The sequence below is a fragment of the Felis catus genome, chromosome D2 (assembly GCF_018350175.1).
Source record: "Felis catus isolate Fca126 chromosome D2, F.catus_Fca126_mat1.0, whole genome shotgun sequence".
Taxonomy (NCBI): Eukaryota; Metazoa; Chordata; class Mammalia; order Carnivora; family Felidae; genus Felis; species Felis catus.
In genome coordinates, this window is record NC_058378.1 from 18,837,279 (window position 1) to 18,857,940 (window position 20,662).

A 20,662-nucleotide genomic window follows, 5' to 3' on the forward strand; every position below is an offset into this window, starting at 1 on the left:
TTCCCTTTGCCAGAGAAATCAGCAGCAAGCAGATCAAACTGACACTAACTACAAACAAACAATATGTACAAGTTTCTAAAAGAAACTTGAGAATCTTCAATTATTTTGAGCCGCGATGATAAATCTCTGTAATGTGCGTCAGGTAGGGGAAAAAAACAGCTTGAGATATCTTAGACTGAGAGGCTCAGAAAACCTGACTGTAATTTCAATTTAGCAGTAGACAGGCCAAAAGAAAGAGAAAGTTAAGATAAAGGAAAGTAATAAATTGAGATGAAACGGGAAACAATTTGAAGTTTATGTGTGTGTGTGTGTGTGTGTGTGTGTGTGTGTGTGTGTATCCTTAGCTTCTAAGTATAGCTGTGATTAGCTTTTCACTTGTTTTTATTCAGATATTAAAAATGTCATGGATGTATAAAAAAAATCCATTGAGTACGTAGGCTTCTAAGTTTGCTATTGCCCAGATTGATATTTAAGTATATGGATTAAAAGATTAGTCTGTGGGCGCCTGGGTGGCTCAGTTGGTTGAGTATCTGGCTCTTGATCTTGGCTCAGGTCAAGGTCTCACGGTTCATGGGATGGAGCCTTGAGTCACGTTCCATGTTGACAGCAGAGAGCCTGCTTGGGATTCTCTTTCCCCCTCTCTGCTCCTCCCCTGCTCATGTGCATGTTTTCTCTCTCATAATAAATAAACGTTAAAAAAAAAAAAAGATTAGTCTATACTTCAACTTGTCTTTCGGTTGCATGTTTTAGAAAAGTGTCCCTTATGGGGCGCCTGGGTGGCGCAGTCGGTTAAGCGTCCGACTTCAGCCAGGTCATGATCTCGCGGTCCGTGAGTTCGAGCCCCGCGTCGGGCTCTGGGCTGATGGCTCGGAGCCTGGAGCCTGTTTCCGATTCCGTGTCTCCCTCTCTCTCTGCCCCTCCCCTGTTCATGCTCTGTCTCTCTCTGTCCCAAAAATAAAATAAACGTTGAAAAAAAAATCTTTTAAAAAAAAGAAAAGTGTCCCTTATATCTATGCCCGGCCCACAGCAAGGATTCATGTTATCGAGCCCCACATGGCAGCCAATTAATTCTGAAACTGCTTTATGGTAAACAGAAAATCTTCACTATAGAATTTGAGGAATGCAAATGTTCCTTGTCAGTTTGGCCCATCGAAGGACAACTTAAGATACTTTCCCATGATTGGCTGAAATTTCTGTAAGAAAGATTTTTATGTTAAATATGTGAATGTCTGTTATGATCAGATAATGTGTTAGTGGGCAAAAATGCAGCAGTACGCAAACTGATATAGACCCTGACTTGAGTTTAGAGTTTAAAGGGGGAAGCGAATATTGATCATACAATACCATAAATAAATACATAATTTCAAGCGGTAGGGAGTGCTATACTGGGTGCAATGAAAGAATATGCCCCAGGAATTGAATTTACACTAAGCATTCAAGGAAGGCCTCCCTGAAGAAGTAACAATGAAGCTGAGACCTGGAGGGGAAGCAGGAGTTAGCCAGGCAGAGCTCAGGAAAGAATGGTCCAGACCCCCAACTGGGGCAGGACCTGGTACGCTCAAAGAAGTCCACTGGAGCTGAGGCAAGGTGAGTAAGGAGCACAACGGCTCGACATGAGTTCGGATAATTGGCAGGGTTTTGGGGCACTGTCGGGAGTTTGGCTTTTATCCCAGGTGGGATGGAAACCATTGAACGGTGTACCTCAGCCAAGTGACGAAGTCCAAGTTGCACCTTAACGTCACTGCCAGCAAGAGGACATAGACACATTTGCAGTGGACTTGCACTTCAGCATCAGGATAACTAAGCAACATTTACTGGACCTGTCTGTACCGAGCACTGCAGGGCAGCCGAATGATGGAAGCCAGCGACCGTGTGCCAGGCAGCCCTACGTAGCATGACCTGTGGGGCAAGGAACCGAAAGCAGCCTCTAACCAACAGCCTGTGAGGACCCGAATCCTGCCAACTACCACACAAATGAGCTCTGATGCAGATGCTGTCCCGTTCGAGCCTTCAGATAAGACTGCAGCCTCCTGATCGACCTTGCGACAGAGACATCCAGGTAAGTCTGCCTGGTTTCCCAACTCACAGAAACCGTGAGATATTAAGCCACTAAGGTTTGGGGTGATTACTTCTGTAGAGTCGATAACTAACCTATCAGTCCCACTCCATAGTCCATTCTTTTAACTGCTATGCTGTAGAAAATGAGATCATTACTGATTAAAAAAAAATCACTGGCAGGTGTAAGGAGCATGGATTGAGGGTATGAGAGTGAGCGAGGAGGCCAGTTAAGATCATTGCAGATGTCCAGGGGAGAGATGGGGGTGGCATGGGCTAGAGTAGCTACGGGGGAAATGGGGAAACGTGGACAAATCGAGTGAATGTTACAGAGGTGGATTGACTAGACTTTATTGGGTTGTATGGGGGGAAGAGACAGAAATAGATGACCCACACATTTCTGGCACGAGCAGTTGGGTGGGTAGAGTTGCCATTTATTGTGATGAAAATCCTAGAGGAAGAGGAAGTTTAGGGCAAAAGGTCGAGAGGTCGGTTTTGTACCTCTAAAGTTTGAGGTGTGTACGAGAAAACCAAGTGACGATACCGGATAGGCATTGAGATAGAGACACGTGGGGCTTAGAGCAGAGGTCTGGCCCTGACGTGCTAGTTTGGGACTTCTGTTCATTAGAGGACTTTCTGCCACGGGCAGAAATCTGACTCCAAGTGGTTTACAAATAAGGCATTTTATTGGTTCCCGTAACAAAGTGTACAGGTCAGGTGGGTTTCGCGTGCAACTCACTAAGGGCCCCGCCTGTGTCCTGAGACTCCTCTGTGTTCTCTTCCGTGGTTGCCTTGTTCACAGCCTGGCTTTTCCCATGGTTGTGAGAGGGCCGCCAACAACAACGAAGGCCAGGCTCATCCTCAGTCATGTCAAGTGGGGATGTGAGCTCACTTTCCATTCCTCGCTTTTAAGAGCAAGGAAAATGTATCCGGAAGCTCCAGCAAACCTCTCCAATTTGCAGTAGGCCTGCTAATCATGGAACCTGTCCCTGATGAGGGCAAGAGTCATTAGCATGTAGTTGGAATTTGAAAGCTCCCGAACAGATGCGATTACCAAGGTTAAGAGCATAGAGTAAGATGAGATGAGGGCCTACAACTACGTCTTGACGTTCCCCAACATGTACAGTTTCAGAAAGGAGCAGCAGCCAACAAAGGAAGGAAAACAGGAGAGGGCCCTGCTTCAGGAACCAAGAGAAGAGAGTACTTCACAATGGAAGCAGGGGTGGCCTGGCTGGCTCCGTTGGTGGAGTGTATGACTCACTCTTGATCTTGGGGTTGTAAGTTGGGTGTAGAGATCACTTAAAAATGAAATCTTTAGGGGCACCTGGGTGGCTCAGTCGGCTAAGCATCCGACTTCAGCTCAGGTCATGATTTCACGGTTCATGGGTTCGGGCCCCATGTCGGGCTCTGTGCTGACAGCTCAGAGCCTGGAGCCTGCTTCAGACTCTGTGTCTCCCCCTCTCTCTCTGCCCCTCCCCTGCTCATGATCTGTTTCTCTCTCTGTCTCTCTGTCTCTGTCTCTCTCCAAAATAAATAAACATTAAAAATTTTTTATGAAATCTTTATTTTTTTTATTTAAAAAAAATTTTTTTCAACGTTTATTTATTTTTGAGACAGAGAGAGACAGAGCATGAACGGGGGAGGGGCAGAGAGAGAGAGGGAGACACAGAATCGGAAATAGGCTCCAGGCTCCGAGCCGTCAGCCCAGAGCCCGACGCGGGGCTCGAACTCCCGGACCGCGAGATCGTGACCTGGCTGAAGTCGGACGCTTAACCGACTGCGCCACCCAGGCACCTCTTATGAAATCTTTAAAAAGAGATAGGGTTGTCAGCTGTCCTGATGCTACTGAGAACTTGAATAAGGATTAGAGAATATCTGTTAGCTTCAGCAGATGGCAGGTGGCTCACAATCTGGGCCCTAGCAGTTTTAGTTGAATAACGGAAAAGGAAAGGACGTTGAAATGGATTGAAAAGTGGAAAGGTAAGAGACACACACAAATATGGATACTTCATTTGTGACAGGTGACATATACAGCAATGGAGGAAGAACTTGGCCGTTACTAAAGGGCAAAGACAACTGGCAGTCCATTAGGGGGGAAATTAAATTGGACACCTCCTCTCTACACACAAAACCAGTTCCAGATGCGTTACGGAACGCCCTCATGACCTTGGGGTAGGAAGACATTTCTAAAGAAACCAAGAGCCCTCACCGAAAAAGGAAAAGTTTGATTAAATCCAAACTTCCGTTCATCAAAAGAACCACGGAAGAACTAATGGGCAGGCCGTGAATGTGGGAAGATACTTGTAACACACGAGGGACAGAGAGGAGAGGCTAGAGCAACATCGTACAGTGGAATGGGCTGTGCAACGAAATGTTCTCTAGTTCCGTCCTGTCCTACAAAATACTGTGTGAGGAGGGAAAGTTTCCGTGGTCTCTCCCGTCCTGCAGAAAGTGCTTTGAGGAAAGAGGCTCTACAGTTCTCAGCTGTCCGATAAAGTAGCTTCTAGCCACAGGTAGCCTGGAACATTTGAAATACGGATAGTGTAACCGAGGAACTGATTTTTTTTAAAAATCAGTGTGTATTTAAATGACCACAGGAGACTAGTAGCTGATTTATCAGGTTACAGAATTCTAAAATATATGAAGAACTACAAATCAGAGAAAAAGCCTATATTCAATGGCAGGGAGAGGCAAAAGTCTTCAAGGGAAGGAGGCACTTCGTCAGGAATCCAAATGGCCAATAAACAAATTCAAAATCACTCAAGGGGCTTCTGGGTGGCACAGTCAGTGAAGCGTCCAACTCGTTTCGGCTCAGGTCATGTCACTGGTCGTGAGTTCGAGCCCCACGTTGGGCTCTGCACTGACAGCTTGGAGCCTGCTTGGGATTCTCTGCCTCTCCCTCTCTCTGCCCTTCTCTCTCTCTCTCTCTCCCTCCCTCCCTCTCTCTCTCTCTCTCTCTCTCTCTCTCTCAAAATAAGTAAATAAACTTAAAAAAAGCGTGTTTAAAAATTACTCAATCTTGTGTTACTCAGGGAAATGCAAATGTAAAACAATGAGATACTGTTAAACACCCGTCAGACTAAGACTAGCAACAATGTAAAAGTCTAACAGTGCCACGCGTTGGTGCATCTGACCCGCCTACACTGGTGAGAATGTAAATTTGTAACCTACTTGAGAAGCCATATGGTATTGTGCAACTAAGCTGAAGAGAGCTGAACTCTGTTATTCCCGGCATTCCTTTCAGCCGCCAGGATACATATATGAAAATGTCCATGGCAACATTGTCTATCATTTCCCAAAGCTGGAAACAAACTAAATGCCCATGAATAGAAGGGATAAATACATTATTGCATAGTCATGCAACGACAACCTTGACTCTAAGAAAACACTAGAGCTAGGGGGCGCCTGCGTGGCTCAGTCGGTTAAGCATCCGACTGCGGCTCAGGTCATGATCTCACACTCTGTGAGTTCGAGCCCGAAGGGCTCTGTGCTGACAGCTCGGAGCCCGGAGCTGCTTCGGATTCTGTGTCTCCCTTTCTCTAACCCTCCCCCGTTCATGCTCTGTCTCTCTCTGTCTCAAAAATAAATAAACGTTTAAAAACAAAGGAAACACTAGAGCTATAAGCAACAACGAGGATGTAGCTTACAGTGCTGACTGAAGGGAAAGACACATCATTCCTATAGAATGATTGCATTTACATAGGCCTGAAATCAGACCAAGCTAATCTGTATAGATGTTAGTATGTGTTCCAAGATGACAGAGCTGTAAAGGGGGAAGGGTCCTGATCAGCAGGAGGCGCTGGTGGAGGGCCAGGAATGTTCTACTTCTTGACTTAGGTGGTGGTTACCCCGGCGTGCGCTTGAGAACTCTTCGTTATGTGGTGCAATTTTATTTCATTATAATTAAATTGAAAGAGTAAAAAGTAGATGAGAAAGTGGAGTGCGGGGTGCAGATAGCATGAGACACTTGAGAAGGGGCAGAGAGTGAGATCTGTTAGTTTGCCCGTTTGCTTTGGTTCGGTCTCTAATGGAAGTTCCTCAAGCAGGGGCTTTCAAATGTTGAGGCCTCAACAGACAGTAAAAATGTATTTTGGGGCGCCTGAGTGGCCAAGTCGGTTGAGCATGCAACTCTGCATTTCGGCTCAGGTCATGATCCCAGGGTTGTGGGATCAAACCCCTCGTCAGTCCCCTTGCTGAGCATGGGGGCTGCTTAAGACTCTCTCTCTCTCCCCCTCTGCCCCCTCCCCGCTTGCACTCTTTCTAAAATAAAAATAAACCTGCTTCAGGTGAACACGAACCCCGTTTTGGGTGAGCTAGTGCCCCTCTTTGAATAAAAATGAGCCCTGGGTGAGATCCACTTCTCTCTCTCTCTCTCTGTCTCTCTCTCTATCCTCCCTCCCCTCCCTTCCTCCCTCCCTCCCTCCTTCCCCCCTTCTCTCCCTCTCTCTCTCTCTCTGCCCCTCATGGGATTCTTTCTCTGCCCCTCACTCACTTGTACCCCCTCTCTCTAAATAAATAAAATAAAATATCATGTATACAATAGATACACAATATATATTATATACATATATAATAATGTATATATGTACATATGTACATATATATGTATACATAGAGACATATATACATATATATGTACATATATACATACATATGTACATATGTAATAATTATATAATGACATAATAATATATACATATATGATATATATTTATTTGTTAAATAAATATATATTTTATTTTACACTGTGACCTAGTATGCACATATACTGGGTTTTATTAAATTGCGACTCCATCGACTATAGGAGGCAGCATTCTTTTATACACCATTTATTTTCACTGCCATCAAATGTTGAACAATGCTTTCTTGTCACTTAGAAGTTTTATGTCTATTTAAAACGTTGTGTTCATTTAAAAACTTTGAGACTTGCATAGTTCCTCTCCCTTGAGTGAAATGTGTCGCGATTGTGTTCTGGAAACTTGAGCTTCGGTTCAACTTTTTGAGTCAGCCATCAGGATTGAAGTTTTCCCTTCTGTGCCCCTAAATAAATGTTGGATAAGGCATCCTAGAAGAGGGCGGGCACCCTTGCTGCCCCCAGGGTTTCCTTCCAAGCTATTCTGCAAGGCTTGATGTTGGCCTCTTCTTTATCTTAGGTGTGAACAGAAGGCCAGAAAACACCCAGGCTTCGCATCCCTTCCTTAAACTGTCCTTAAATAGTCTACCGATGGAAATAATGGGTGGTCGCGATGAGACGAGACCATCCTGACACCGGGACTGACTTCATGCGTCACAAGTGCCACCTGGCCAAGAGCAGCTATAGTGTCATCCGGCTGTAAGTCCCGTCCTCTCTTGATTCCAGAAATGTTAAAAAAAAAAATTGTCTTAATTAAATCTTAGACTCAACAGAGTGTAGTGCGTAACAACTTCCTATGTGTGTTGTACTGTGATATATAATTGTTAGTATTGGTCACAACCTACTGGTTAATTTCATGGCCCACTAACGAGGCCGGTACATAGAAACCGGACAGCACTACCCAGGGCCCCTCTGAATGCTGGGGAGGGGAGCCCAGATTGGGGGTGGTGGAGGCAAGGGGTGTTGCCCGTGGAGATGAGTAGGTAGGAGGGCTGGGGTCAGAAGTCCTGGCTCCAGGCTTTTTCCCAGTGCTTACAAGCAGGAGGAAAGAAAGGAAAAGGAGGAAGAGGAGGGAGGTTATAAATAAAAGAATGAGCTTATGAACCAATATGATTTTTTTGGTTCACTCGGGTTTGTATTTTTGCATTAGGTTTTGTCCACAACACTCAGCTTTGACAGAGATATGATAACCAGAGCAAGCTGCTTAGCCTCTTTGAACTTGAGATTGATTTTGAAAACATGAAGAAGGAAAAACAAACAAACAAAAAACCCGGAGAGTTCAGTGAATGCTGGCTCTTTTGTCTGGGTACAATCCCGGCAGCTAGACCTGATCTTCCCCTAGCCCAGCGGTGCTGCTCAGTCTAGCTTCCTGGAGAGGCAGTAGGGTGTACAGCTTACTCCCTCCAGCAGTGTAGACACCGAATTCAGATGCTACGAAATGCACATACCTGTCAGAAAGCAATCTGGGCTTTTATTGGGGGGGGGGGGGAGGGGAGAGGGTATTTTAATTGGCTTGCTTAGCTTGAGCTGGCGCAAAGGAGGGAGCCCAGGGTGTATTTGCAGAATGTGGAACCCTGCGGCCTGAAGAGGTGAAGGGTGCTGTTGATTCTCAGCTGCAGTGAGGTATGCCATGGGCATGGGTAAGTTACTCGGCTCCTCGGAGCTTGTTTCCATCCTTGAATGTGGGAAGAAAGAATTCAGTTGGTATTTAAGATAGTTAAAACTTCATAATCAAATGGTGTCATGATATAAACTTAGTAATACTAACCGAAAAATCTAATTTGGTAAAATACCTGTTACCAAAAATATGGAAAAGCCAACCAGTTTTGCCTAGGGAAATCAAAGATAAAATCAAAAGGTAACAAGGGTTGATGAAACTCGATCATGATGATTGCACAACTCTGAACACACTAAAAACCATCGATCTGTGCACTCTAAATGGGTACATTGTATGGTGGGTGAATTAAATCTCAATTGTTACCAAAATTTTTTTTTCAAAAGATACGATGTATATCCAAATATGTAACTGGCCTGTAATTGGCACTCAAACGTTTACTAAATGAACCAGTAAGTGAATACATAGCAAATGATAGCTACACAATCATGGGAGAAAACATGGCTCCTTTGGCCCTTGACAAGACTTCAACACAACTGCCTACAGGATTTTTTAGGCTCACGTCTTCACTGGAGCAGAGTCACAAATATCAACTCAAGGCTTCAAGTTTTATATTTTGAATTGTTCTAGTTTCTTTTGCTATTTCTAAAACACAAGATTTGTGCTTCCTAAAAGTGTCTCTAAAATTGATTTGAAATGTATTTCTTGGCTCAGCTAATATCCCTAGGTTTATCAATGAGAATAAACCACAGGTGAGTATACCAAAAGCAACTTTTACTTCAGAAGAATAAAATAAAGTGATTTGCAGTGATATCAAGCTAGAATTCAGTGTCCAGAAATGCACCATACTTTGCTGTGCACTTAATCTACCTCCTAATCATAGTCTTTGTTAAGGGCTAGTCCTAGAAAACAGAGAAATTGACAAACCCACCTCTTAAAGGACAGAAAACTAGTATTTCCATAATTAGAGACATCTCTCTTTAATTATAAACTCTTTTTTAATCCCCCCCCAAAAGAATCCGATCCCTAGATTTCAGTGCTGCTAAGAATCTGTCACCCCCAACATTTTGCTCACTCTTTGGAGAGCCTTCTCCCATCTTAGCTTATCTCATCTTTCTCTGTTAGCCAGTTTTCCCACATTGGTTATTATTATTATTATTATTTTGTTTGTTGCTTTTGAGAGAGAGAGAGACAGAGTGGGGGTGGGAGGCAGAGAGTGAGGGAGACACAGAATCTGAAGCAGGCTCCAGGCTCCCAGCGGTCAGCACAGAGCCTGACACGGGGCTCGAACTCACAAACCGTGAGATCATGAGCTGAAGTCGGACGCTTAACCGAATGAAACCGTGAGATCATGAGCTGAAGTCGGACGCTTAACCGACTGAGCCACCCAGGCACCCCTTCTCCCACGTGGGTTCCAAGCCTTGTCTCTTTTCTAGACTTGCTAAGAGTTCCCAAACTATGACCGACACTTTGACTCTGACTCGAGACTGTATGACCAGTCAGATCCCACCACCTGAGCACACAGCAGGGCCAGGATCAGGCATGTGGCTCACAGCCGGGGCTCTGAAGACATCTCGTCCTCAGCACTCTGCCTCACAGCACAGTGCCCTGTGCGTCCTGAACAGTGAGGACAGAGCTGCTCGGGCTTCCTCCCAGCCACAGTCAGAGCACACAGAGGGCCTGCCGACTGCCGCTGGGGAGTCCTGAAATGGCCTTCTATCTGTGCACGGTGCCCATCTGAGCTGTGGTCCGAAAGCGTGCCACAATGAGGCCACCTGGGAGTCTCCCATCAACTGCAGCAGACAGCTTACTGTCCGCATCCCTCGTCTCCCTCTGCTGGGCGCTGAGCGATATTTACATGAATCAGAGGCAGGCCATGAGTTAATTTCCCCTCTCCTTCGCTCTATTTTTGGACTTGTCTCTCAGGGCTTCTTGTTCTGATGACATCGTTCTTACAGCCAGTGGTTCGTACATTCGTTCTGAAGGTCCCATCGATCTTCCCTCACTCCGCCATTCTCTGGCCTTCTTTGTGAATAATGAAGAACCTGAAAAGTGAATCCCTTGAGGAGCAGGAAGTAGCTTCTCCCTCTCTTGGCCAGCTGTTTCTTTTCTGTGGGACCCCCCCCCCCCACAGTGTAGCAGCAGGATTCAGAGACTCTTTGGGGGGCAGTGTTCTTCTTTTGGTCTCTGGGACATTTGGAGGTGGGGAGGGGAAGGCGGGGGCGGCTAGAAGCCTAATAGAATAATAATAGAGGATAATAAGCACAGGTGTCACTTACAGAATATATACCGTGTGCCAGGCATGGTGCTAGATGCCAGAAACTCCGTGAGAAACTAGACAGAGATGCTCCTTCATTTTTCAGTTAACAGGGAGGCCTTCCTGTTGGTGGGTGCTCAGACATCATTGATCTGAAATGTTTGCCTGTAGGTTGAACATCCGCATTGCCGCTTAAGATCTGCCCAGCTTCTAGTAAGTGTGCACAGCCCCTCAAGAAGTTCCTGAGAACAGTAATGCCATGGATCTAGCCTATGAGCAAATGACAATAACCTAAATTACTTCTCCCCGGTCAGGTGGGGTGACGCAGCATGGCGCCCCATCCACTGATGCGATATTCTGCAAGTTCAAAGAAGGTGATGTTAAGTGTGGCCCAGGAATTTTAAGATCATATACAGTATTTCATGACACTGAGCCCTACTTCAACCGTGCCCTCTAAGCAGTCGTAGGTAGGTCCCACTTCTAGAAGTTGTCAGGACTGTTGGATGTAGGGTGAAGATTTTACACTTCCGGGTTTGTTCAACTGGTTACCTCCAGTTTTCAGGTAACAGAGAGGCCAGGCATCGTATAAGTGCTCAGACACAGGAAATGTTTGCCTCTAAGTTGAATACTAACAATGTGTGCTGAGCCTGCCTGGTAATGTTTTGTTTTGTTCTTGGTGAGTGTGCCCAATATGTCAGGAAATTCCTATGCACATTAATGCCCTAGATCTAGCCTATTAAGGAAAAATCCTTCCTTTTTTAAGTTCAATTTATTAAAACAGTGCTCAAGAGGTGCCTGGGTGGCTCAGTCAGTTAAGCGCCCAACATCAGCTCAGGTCATGATCTCACAGTTCATGGGTTTGAGCCCCGTGTCGGGCTCTGTGCTGACAGCTCAGAGCTGGAGCCTGTTTCCGATTCTGTGTCGCCCTCTCTCTCTGCTCCTCTCCCACTCACACTCTGTCTCTGTCTTTGTCTCTCTCTCTCAAAAATAAATATTAAGAAAAAAAGTGTTTTAAATAAAACAATGCTCAAAATCCAGGGTGGTTTGGTTAAGCATCCAACTCCTGATCTCAGCTCAGGTCTCATGCTGTGAGTTCAAGCCCCACATTGAGCTGGGCATGAAGACTACTCAAAAAAAAAAATATTTTTTTAATAAAAAAAAAAAACCTCAAAATCCAGTTTTATGGCAAATTTCAACACTTTGTCTAAAACTTAAGGCTATTTTTACTGTGTTATACGTTACCTGATCTGATGATTTGGTCTCAAAGAAAGCCAGAAAATTGGCAGGGCAAAATGTCTTCCTTAATCATTCTTTTTTTTTTTTTTTTCAACATTTATTTATTTTTTTGGGAGAGAGAGAGACAGAGCATGAACGGGGGAGGGGCAGAGAGAGAGGGAGACACAGAATCAGAAACAGGCTCCAGGCTCCGAGCCATCAGCCCAGAGCCCGACGTGGAGCTCGAACTCCCGGACCGCGAGATCGTGACCTGGCTGAAGTCGGACGCTTAACCGACTGCGCCACCCAGGCGCCCCCCTTAATCATTCTTTTATTGCTTTAAGACCACGTATTTTTATATTGAAGGTCTAGATCATGGTTTTCGACCACTTTATGTGTCTGGCCCAACACATGGGAAGGTAGCCGACCTTTCTGGGTATGTAACCGTATGCCATGCTGACATTGTGCCGGATAAGCTTGAGCAGGTGCACTGCTCGATGTTCTGCCCACAGGGAAGATTTCCCCTGTCTACTTTCAAGGTTGTCCCTGAGTGTTGCTGCAATGTGCACTGGATAAGCAAGAGATTGCTAGTGTGCTGGAGGCTGTTTAAGCCACGTGATCCCAACAGGCCTGAAGCTACTGCAGGCATCAGTGGTAGAGAAGATACAGTAAGAAAGTGATGGCAAGCTCCAGAGGGAGACTCACAATGCAGGCTCAGGGTCTGGAACGAGGCTGTCCAATCTGCTACTTAAAAAAAAAAATCGTTCTTGGGGCACCTGGGTGGCTCAAGCCAGTTGGGTGTCTGACGCCTTCAGGTCATGGTATCATGGTTCGTGAATTCGAACCAGGCTCTGCACTGACGGTGTGGAGCGTGCTTTGGATTCTCTCTCTCCTCCCTCTGCCCTTCCCCTGCGCGCGCACGCGCGCACACACGCACACACACACACACACACACACACACACGCTCTCTCTTTAAAAATAAATAAATAAAACATTAAAAAAAAAATAGCTCCTGATGTGCTACAGGGCTCTGGAAGAGATCAGATGTTTGACCATGGACACCAAGTGGCCATGCGTTCAGAACTGCCTATCAACACCTGGCTTCTGTCAGACTCATTAACTCACGGGATCAGGTGAGCCCAGAGACAATCCATCATAAGATGGAAATGGTACATCCAAATCGAGCCCAAACAGGACAAGGGAGTATAAGTAAACCACATGAGCAAGTAGCCAGACCCCTGCCACTCACCACGGTTGCACCTGTACCCCTCCCTCAATTTACATGAATAGCCATTGAGTTAGAGGGTCCCCTATGATCAGGTGAAACGGGAGAAAATACCCAAAACGTGGTTTATGATGGTTGCCTCAGTGAGTAAGTTCAAGCCAAAAACGGCGGCTACATTGTAGCCACACTCAGGGGTGACCTTGAAAGTAGACAGGGGAAATCTTCCCTATGGGCAGAACATGGAGCAGTGCACCTGCTTGTGTGTGGTGTGTGGAAGGAAGAAAGGTACAAGATGAAAATGCACATGGGCTTATAGGTGGTGTTGAATGACCTGGCTGATCGTGTCGGGAACCTGGAAGCCCACGACGAGGAGGTCTTGGATGGAGGAATGCTGACGGCCATGAGGGAGTGGACACAAGGTGGGAAGATCTCTGAAGTACATGCTAGGCTCAGCAAAAGTATCCACCTCGGAAGAAGGGCCATTCAACTACACAGACAAAATGACTCGGCCTGTTGACGTTAACCAGGCTAATCAGCCACCCCAGAGCAGAGTGGCATAGTGCCAGAGATGGATGCCCGACGTGGGCCCAATTGCATGGGTTGTCACTTACCAAGGCTGTTCTAGCTACCATTGCTTCTAAACACCCAACCTGTGATTAAACCCATCTCTGATCCCCCAATATGGCACTATTTTTGATGCAATCAACCACCCACTTGGGAAGTTTCCAGCATTGGGCCTATTCTTTTTATTTTTTTAAGTTTTTTTTTAATGTTTATTTATTTTTGACGGAGAGAGAGAGAGACAGAGCATGAGTGGGGGAGGGGCAGAGAGAGAGGGAGACACAGAATCCAAAGCAGGCTCCAGGCTCTGAGCTGTCAGCACAGAGCCCGAGGTGGGGCTTGAACCCACTAGCTATGAGATCATGACCTGAGCCACAGTCGGACGCTCAACCGACTGAGCCACCCAGGTGCCCCAGCATTGGGCCTTTTCTATCCCGGAAGGGTCCACAGTTTGTCCTCACAGGAGTAAACACTTAATTCCAGCCATGATGGCCTTTTCTGCCCACAGAGGCTCAGCCAGCACCACAACCAGGGAATGAGGAAGTACCTGATCCATGGAGCATCCAACCAGGAGGCCCACTTCACCAAACCCATCCCAGAGCAGGCACAACAGGGCACCAGAAGGCCTGCTCTGGCATTGCTGCTAAGTCAGTATGGAAACAAGGATGCTGTCTTCCAGGTCATATGCGCTGAATGTGAGGTCTCTGTACTACGTTGTATCCAATAGAAAGAATGCAAGGGTCAAAGAACCAAAGGACAGAAGTGAGAGTGGCCCCCTTATCATCTCTTTGACCCAGGGGGGATCTCTGTGCTTCCCATCTCTCCTCCTCTGTGCTCTTTGGGGGTTGAGGGACACATTTCAACCCATGCACCTCCCAATAACCTGCTGTACTCAGCGTCTGCTTCTCAGAGGCCCCAAGTGACACAGAAGGTAAAAAGGTGGGTGAATTGGCCACCCAATTCAGTTTACACAGAGGATTAAGTTAGTCGTCTAGAGGAATCCATTGTCTGATTTCATTGTTTATTATTTCCTTACAGCCCAGAGCCTTTGAAGCATTTTACTACATAGATATCTCTGTCAGATAGAAAAGATAATCCCAGAGGTTAGAAGGAAGGAGATTCGGTGCCAAACTAGAGCTGTCTGTTACCTGAGAAAAGTGCTGACTTTTCTTCCGGGAACAAGGAAATTTACTTTTTCTCAGCAGACTTTATAAGTGTTGTGGGAGACCATTGCAAAATCGAAACAGATCCATAGATACAGAGAACAAACGGATGGTTGCCAGAGGGAATGGGGTGGGCACAAATGAGTGAAGGGGAGTGGGATGTACAGGCTTCCAGTGAAGGAATGTAGAAGTCACAGGGATAAAAGGGACAGCATAGGGAATACAGTCAATAGTACTGTGACAGCATTGTATGGTGACAGATGGTCGCTACACTTGTGGTGAGCACAGCAGAATGTATACACTGTCGCATCACTACGTTATACACCTGAGAGTAAGGTGGTGTGTGTGTCAACTATATTTCAGTTGGGTGGATGGATGGATGGATGGATGGATGGATGGATGGATGGATAGATGGATAGATGGGTGGATGGATGGGTGGACGGACAGATAGATGATAGATAGATAGAATTTTTGGCATGTTAAAATACTGCTTGTTTGACATACCAGTTATATGCACATTAACATATTAACTGAAGACATCCAGTGGGAAAGAAACCTGTTTAGCTTTGGTTTAACTTGCTCCTAAGAAAAATGATCCAAAATTTGGAAACAGGCAAAAGGGATCACTGGGTATCCTTTCAGTGTCCCACTCAAAGTTGGTAGCAAGCTTGCTGGAAGAGCCTTTGTTTGACTTGCTACTCACCTTTGATTAGGATATTTGCAACTCGGAAGGAGATTAACTTGAAGACAATTGATGGTACAGCAAACAATATTTGTCTTATGAGAGTAAAGATAACCTCCAAAGATACCACGTATTGCCTTGTGGGAAATTAACCATGTCAACATAGTAATCTTATTCTACATTTTTTTTTAATTTTTTTTAACGTTTATTTATTTCTGAGACAGAGACAGAGCATGAACAGGGGAGGGGCAGAGAGAGGGAGAAACAGAATCTGAAACGGGCTCCGGGCTCCGAGCTGTCAGCCCAGAGCCCGACGTGGGGCTCGAACTTACGGACCGCGAGATCGTGACCTGAGCCGAAGTCCGCCGCCCAACCGACTGAGCCACCCAGGTGCCCCTTATTCTACATTTAAAAAAAAAAAAACTTTTCCTTGTTCTTCAATACTTCTGGAACTAGGTTTACCATCCTGCTATTCCCTCATCGACAGTGTAGTTAATAGATCTTTGACACATTTTGATTCTATATTTGTAAGAGGTAGTCACGCTTCATAAGTTATTGGAAATTGTACTTTAACAACTGTTTCCAAAAGTTACTTAGTTGCAGGAACACCACTGGTTTTTGTTGCTGTTGTTGTTTTCTAATCTCTTGCTGCCCATCCCTAGTGTTTTCTTTAGGCTAACTTCCTAAAAGTGAAACACTAAAAGGAAGTGTATTTTTCTTTTTCTTTTTTTTTTTTTTGGGGGGGGGACATTATTGCCAAATAGTCCTCCAAAATATTGTACAATTAAGAATACCACTGGGGCGCCTGGGTGGCTCAGTCGGTTAAGAGTCTGACTTTGGCTCAGGTCGTGATCTCACGGTCCGTGAGTTCGAGCCCCGCGTCGGGCTCTGGGCTGATGGCTCAGAGCCTGGAGCCTGTTTCCGATTCTGTGTCTCCCTCTCTCTCTGCCCCTCCCCTGCTCATGTTCTGTCTCTGTCTCAAAAATAAACAAAACATTAAAAAAATTAAAAAAAAAAAAGAATACCATTAACAGGTATATGAGTGTGCTGTCCCTTACATTCTCCACAATAGTGGGCACCATATTTTTAAATATATTGATCCATTTAATACATTGGTTAATATAATTGGTTAATTTAATAGAGAGATTAGAATCTCATGGTTTTGATTAGCACTTAATTATTAGTAAGGTCAATACTTGTTCGTATTTTTTGGCCCTGTTTTTCTAGGTGTGTGTTTATTTTTCCTAGGAATTTTAGTTCTATGGAAAAGATTTTTGGTATTTTTATCGAGATTGTGTTAAATTTAGAAACTGACCAGAGAATTTATGATACTGAGATGTTTTACCTAAGAATACTGGATATATTTCCATTTGTTTTAATCTTTCAGAAGTGTTTTAAAGTATCCTCCTATAAACTTTGAACATATATGTTTATGTTTATTCCTAAATGTATTTTCTATATTATATAATTGTTGCGTATCTGAAGGCTTTTAATTTTTGTATGTGGATATTATATTTTGCTATCATAATGAAACTGTGTTGTTTCAGTTAGCTTTCTCATTGATTCTCTGAGACTTTCTAGGGATACTATCATATCTTCTGCAATAGAGATCGTTTTACTTCTGTTACCAATTCTCCTAACAGATTTCTTTTCAGCGTTTGCATTGACTAAAACCTCTAGTAGAAAGTGAAATCATGTAGATAGCAGGCATGCTTTCTGGTACCTGATCTTAACAGAAATGCCCCTTGTGATTCCTCTTTAAGAAAGATGTTGGGGGGTACCTGGGTGGCTCCGTCAGTTAGGTGTCTGACTCTTGACTTCAGGTCAGGTCACGAGATCGGGTCACAATCTCATGGTTCGTGAGTTTGATCCCTACACCCGGACTCTGCGCTGGCAGCATGCAGCCTGCTTGGGATTCTTTCTCTCTCTCCCTCTTTGTCTGCCCCTCCCCTGCTTGTGCAATGCGAGGTTCTCTCTAAATAATTAAACAAACTTAAAAAAAAAAAAAAAGAAAGAAAGAAAAGAAAATGTGTCCTTCTTCACAGTCAGTGCTTTTTTTGGCTTGAATTCTATTTTGTCTGCCATCAAGATCACAGAACTTGCTTTTTTGTTTGTTTCCATTTTTCTGTCCCCTTTTTTCTCACCTTTCTTTTATATACAGACTACAGTTGATCTTGCTTTATTAGACACATTGGAAACCTTTCTGTTTCATAGATCAACCTTATCCATTCACATTTATTTATCCATCTTGTGTTAAAATTGCTTTGTATACGTATAATTAGTTGAAATGCTTCTCTACATGTGTTTTCTTTGCTGTTTTATTTTTATTTTTATTATTTTTTTAATTTTTACTCATCTTTGAGAGAGAGAGAAAGACAGACAGAGTGTGAGCAGCTAAGGGGCAGAGAGAGAGAGGGAGACACAGAATCTGAAGCAGGCTCCAGACTCCGAGCTGTCAGCACAGAGCCCGATGCGCGGCTCAAACCCATGAACCGTGAGACATGATCTGAGCTGACGACTGAGCCACCCAGGCACCCACGCTGTTTTATTTTTTAATTTTCTTTTTTTACTTAAAATGTTTTCATGCTTGTTTATGTTTATTTATTTTGAAAGAGAGAGAGCAGGGGAAGGACAGAGAGAGAGAGAGAGAGAGAGAGAGAGAGAGAGAGAGAGAGAGACTCAATCAGGCTCCAAGCTGTCAGTGCAGAGTCAGACATAAGGCTTGATCTCATGAAACATGAGATCATGACCTGAGCTGAAATCAAGAGTCAGATGCTTAACTGACTGAGCCACCCAGGTGCCCTTAACTTTTCTTTTGATATTTAGGAAACTTTGTAATTTTATACTAATGCTTAGTTTTGGAATTCTCTCCTTTATGTTCTTGTTTTTATTTTATTATTATTTTTTAATTTACATGCGAGTGAGTTGGCATATAATGCAATCATGATTTCAGGAGTAGGATCTAGTGTTTCATCCCCTGCATATAACACCCAGTGCTCATCCCGACCAGTGCCCTCCTCCATGCCCCTTATCCAATCAGCCCATTCCCCCATCCCAGAGCCCCCCAGCAACCCTCCGTCTGTTCTCTGTATTTAAGAGTTTCTTATGTTTTGTACCCTCCCTGTCCTTATATGATTTTTGCTTCCCTTCATTTATGTTCATCTATTTTGTATCTTAAATTACACATATGAGTGAAGTCATATGATATTTGCCTTTCTCCGACTAATTTCGCTTAGCATAATACCCTCCAGTTCCATCCATGGAATTCTCTCTTTCCTGATGCCAGTCCCCTTTTACTTTCTGATTTGTCCATTTGTATTCATATCCACCGTTCCCATCTGTTGTCTAGACAATGAGTTTGTTTTGCTTTTTCTCTCCCTCTTCCTTCCCCTCCTATTTTAGTTGCTTAAGTTTTTACTTAGTACATATCACATTTATATATTACTATTTTATTCTCATTCCCAACTTTGTTTTGGCCTTAAAAAAATTTTTTTTTAACGTTTATTTATTTTTGAGACAGAGAGAGACAGAGCATGAACAGGGGAGGGGCAGAGAGAGAGGGAGACACAGAATCCGAAACAGGCTCCAAGCTGTCAGCACAGAGCCCGACGCGGGGCTCGAACTCACGAACTATGAGATCATGACCTGAGCTGAAGTCGGATGCTTAACCGGCCGAGCCACCCAGGTACCCCTGTTTTGGCCTTAAATTTAAGTTAATTTTTATTACATGCTCATCAGCTCATTTGCTAACAATCTCTCAATCATCTGTCAGTTGAAGGTCACCGTCTCACAGACTCCTCAAGAAAGATTCATAAGTTCCATATTTCCCGAGCTTTTCCATGTTCAAAACAATTTTCCTATACTCTTGATACTCAAGTATATTTGCAGATACAGTCAAGGATCTAGGGATGAGATTCTCCTGGATTTGGCACAGGCCCTAGGTCCAATGACCTTCCCTTATAGAGGAAAGAAGGTGAAATTTAAAACACAGAGGAACCTAGGGGAATGCCATGTGAAGACAAAGATAAAGACTGGAGTTACACAGCCCCCAAGGCAAGGGATGCCAGTTTTGTCAGAAGCCACCAACAGTTCAAGGCCAGCCATGGGACAGATGATCCCTCAGAGCCACCACCCAAGGCCCAATGCTGCCATCACCTTGAGTTCAGATTTCTGGCCTCCAGAACTCTGAAAGAATAGACGTCCATTTGTTTTAAGCCACCGAATTCCTGATAATTCATTATGATAGCCCTGCGAAGCGAACATAGACAGCTTGGCTGGTTATAAAATCTCTAGTTCATGCTTTCTTCCGTCGAGTTTCCTTTCTTTCTTTTAAAAACGCTGCTCCATAGCTGCCTACTTTGCGTATTACTTTTGAAGAGTCTGGAGGCTGAAAAGCTGTCTCATTCTCTTGCCCTTACAAGTCATTGGACCCTTTTGCCTGGAAGCTTTGAAAACATGTTTTTATCTTTTTATTTTTAAATACTTTTTTTTTATTAAAATTTTAACGTTTATTTATGTTTGAGACAGAGAGAGACAGAGCATGAACAGGGGAGGGGCAGAGAGAGAGGGAGACACAGAATCTGAAACAGGCTCCAGGCTCTGAGCGGTCAGCACAGAGCCCGACGCGGGGCTCGAACTCACGGACCGTGAGATCATGACCTGAGCCGAAGTCGGATGCTTAACCGGCCGAGCCACCCAGGCGCCCCTGTTTTTATTTGTAACGTTTAACCATTTTGCTATCCTATGTCTGAGAATTGATTGTTCAGTGTCCATTTTCTCCAGTGGCTGTGGGCTTTTTATTTTTTATTATTTTTTTTTCAACATTTTTCATTTATTTTTGGGACAGAGAGAGACAGAGCATGAACGGGGAAGGGGCAGAGAGAGAGGGAGACACAGAATCGGAAACAGGCTCCAGGCTCCGAGCCATCAGCCCAGAGCCTGACGCGGGGCTCGAACTCACGGACCGCGAGATCGTGACCTGGCTGAAGTCGGATGCTTAACCGACTGTGCCACCCAGGCGCCCCGGCTGTGGGCTTTTTAAAACAGTAGACTCAGATTATTTTTATTTTTGGAATGTGTTCTTAGATTATAGGTTTTAATGGTAGTTCCGGTCTATTGTTTTGATTTGCTTCTCCATTATAAGGATCTTGGACCTTCTTCACCTATCATCTCAGCTATCTGTTCCCTTTTCTTTTGATTGTTTTGCTGCTTCTTTCCAATGCTGCTCTTTAGATTTTTTATTTAAAACATTTTTCC

The 20,662-nt window shown here is 44.5% G+C and overlaps 1 long non-coding RNA gene across 1 annotated transcript; it reads left to right on the forward strand.

The window, feature by feature from the left end:
- The first annotated feature begins 997 nt into the window (after window positions 1-997).
- LOC123380764 lies at window positions 998-8,374 on the forward strand. The gene is made up of 2 exons (XR_006586926.1): window positions 998-2,059; window positions 7,209-8,374. It is a non-coding gene; the product is annotated as an uncharacterized LOC123380764 (long non-coding RNA).
- Window positions 8,375-20,662: the final 12,288 nt, after the last annotated feature.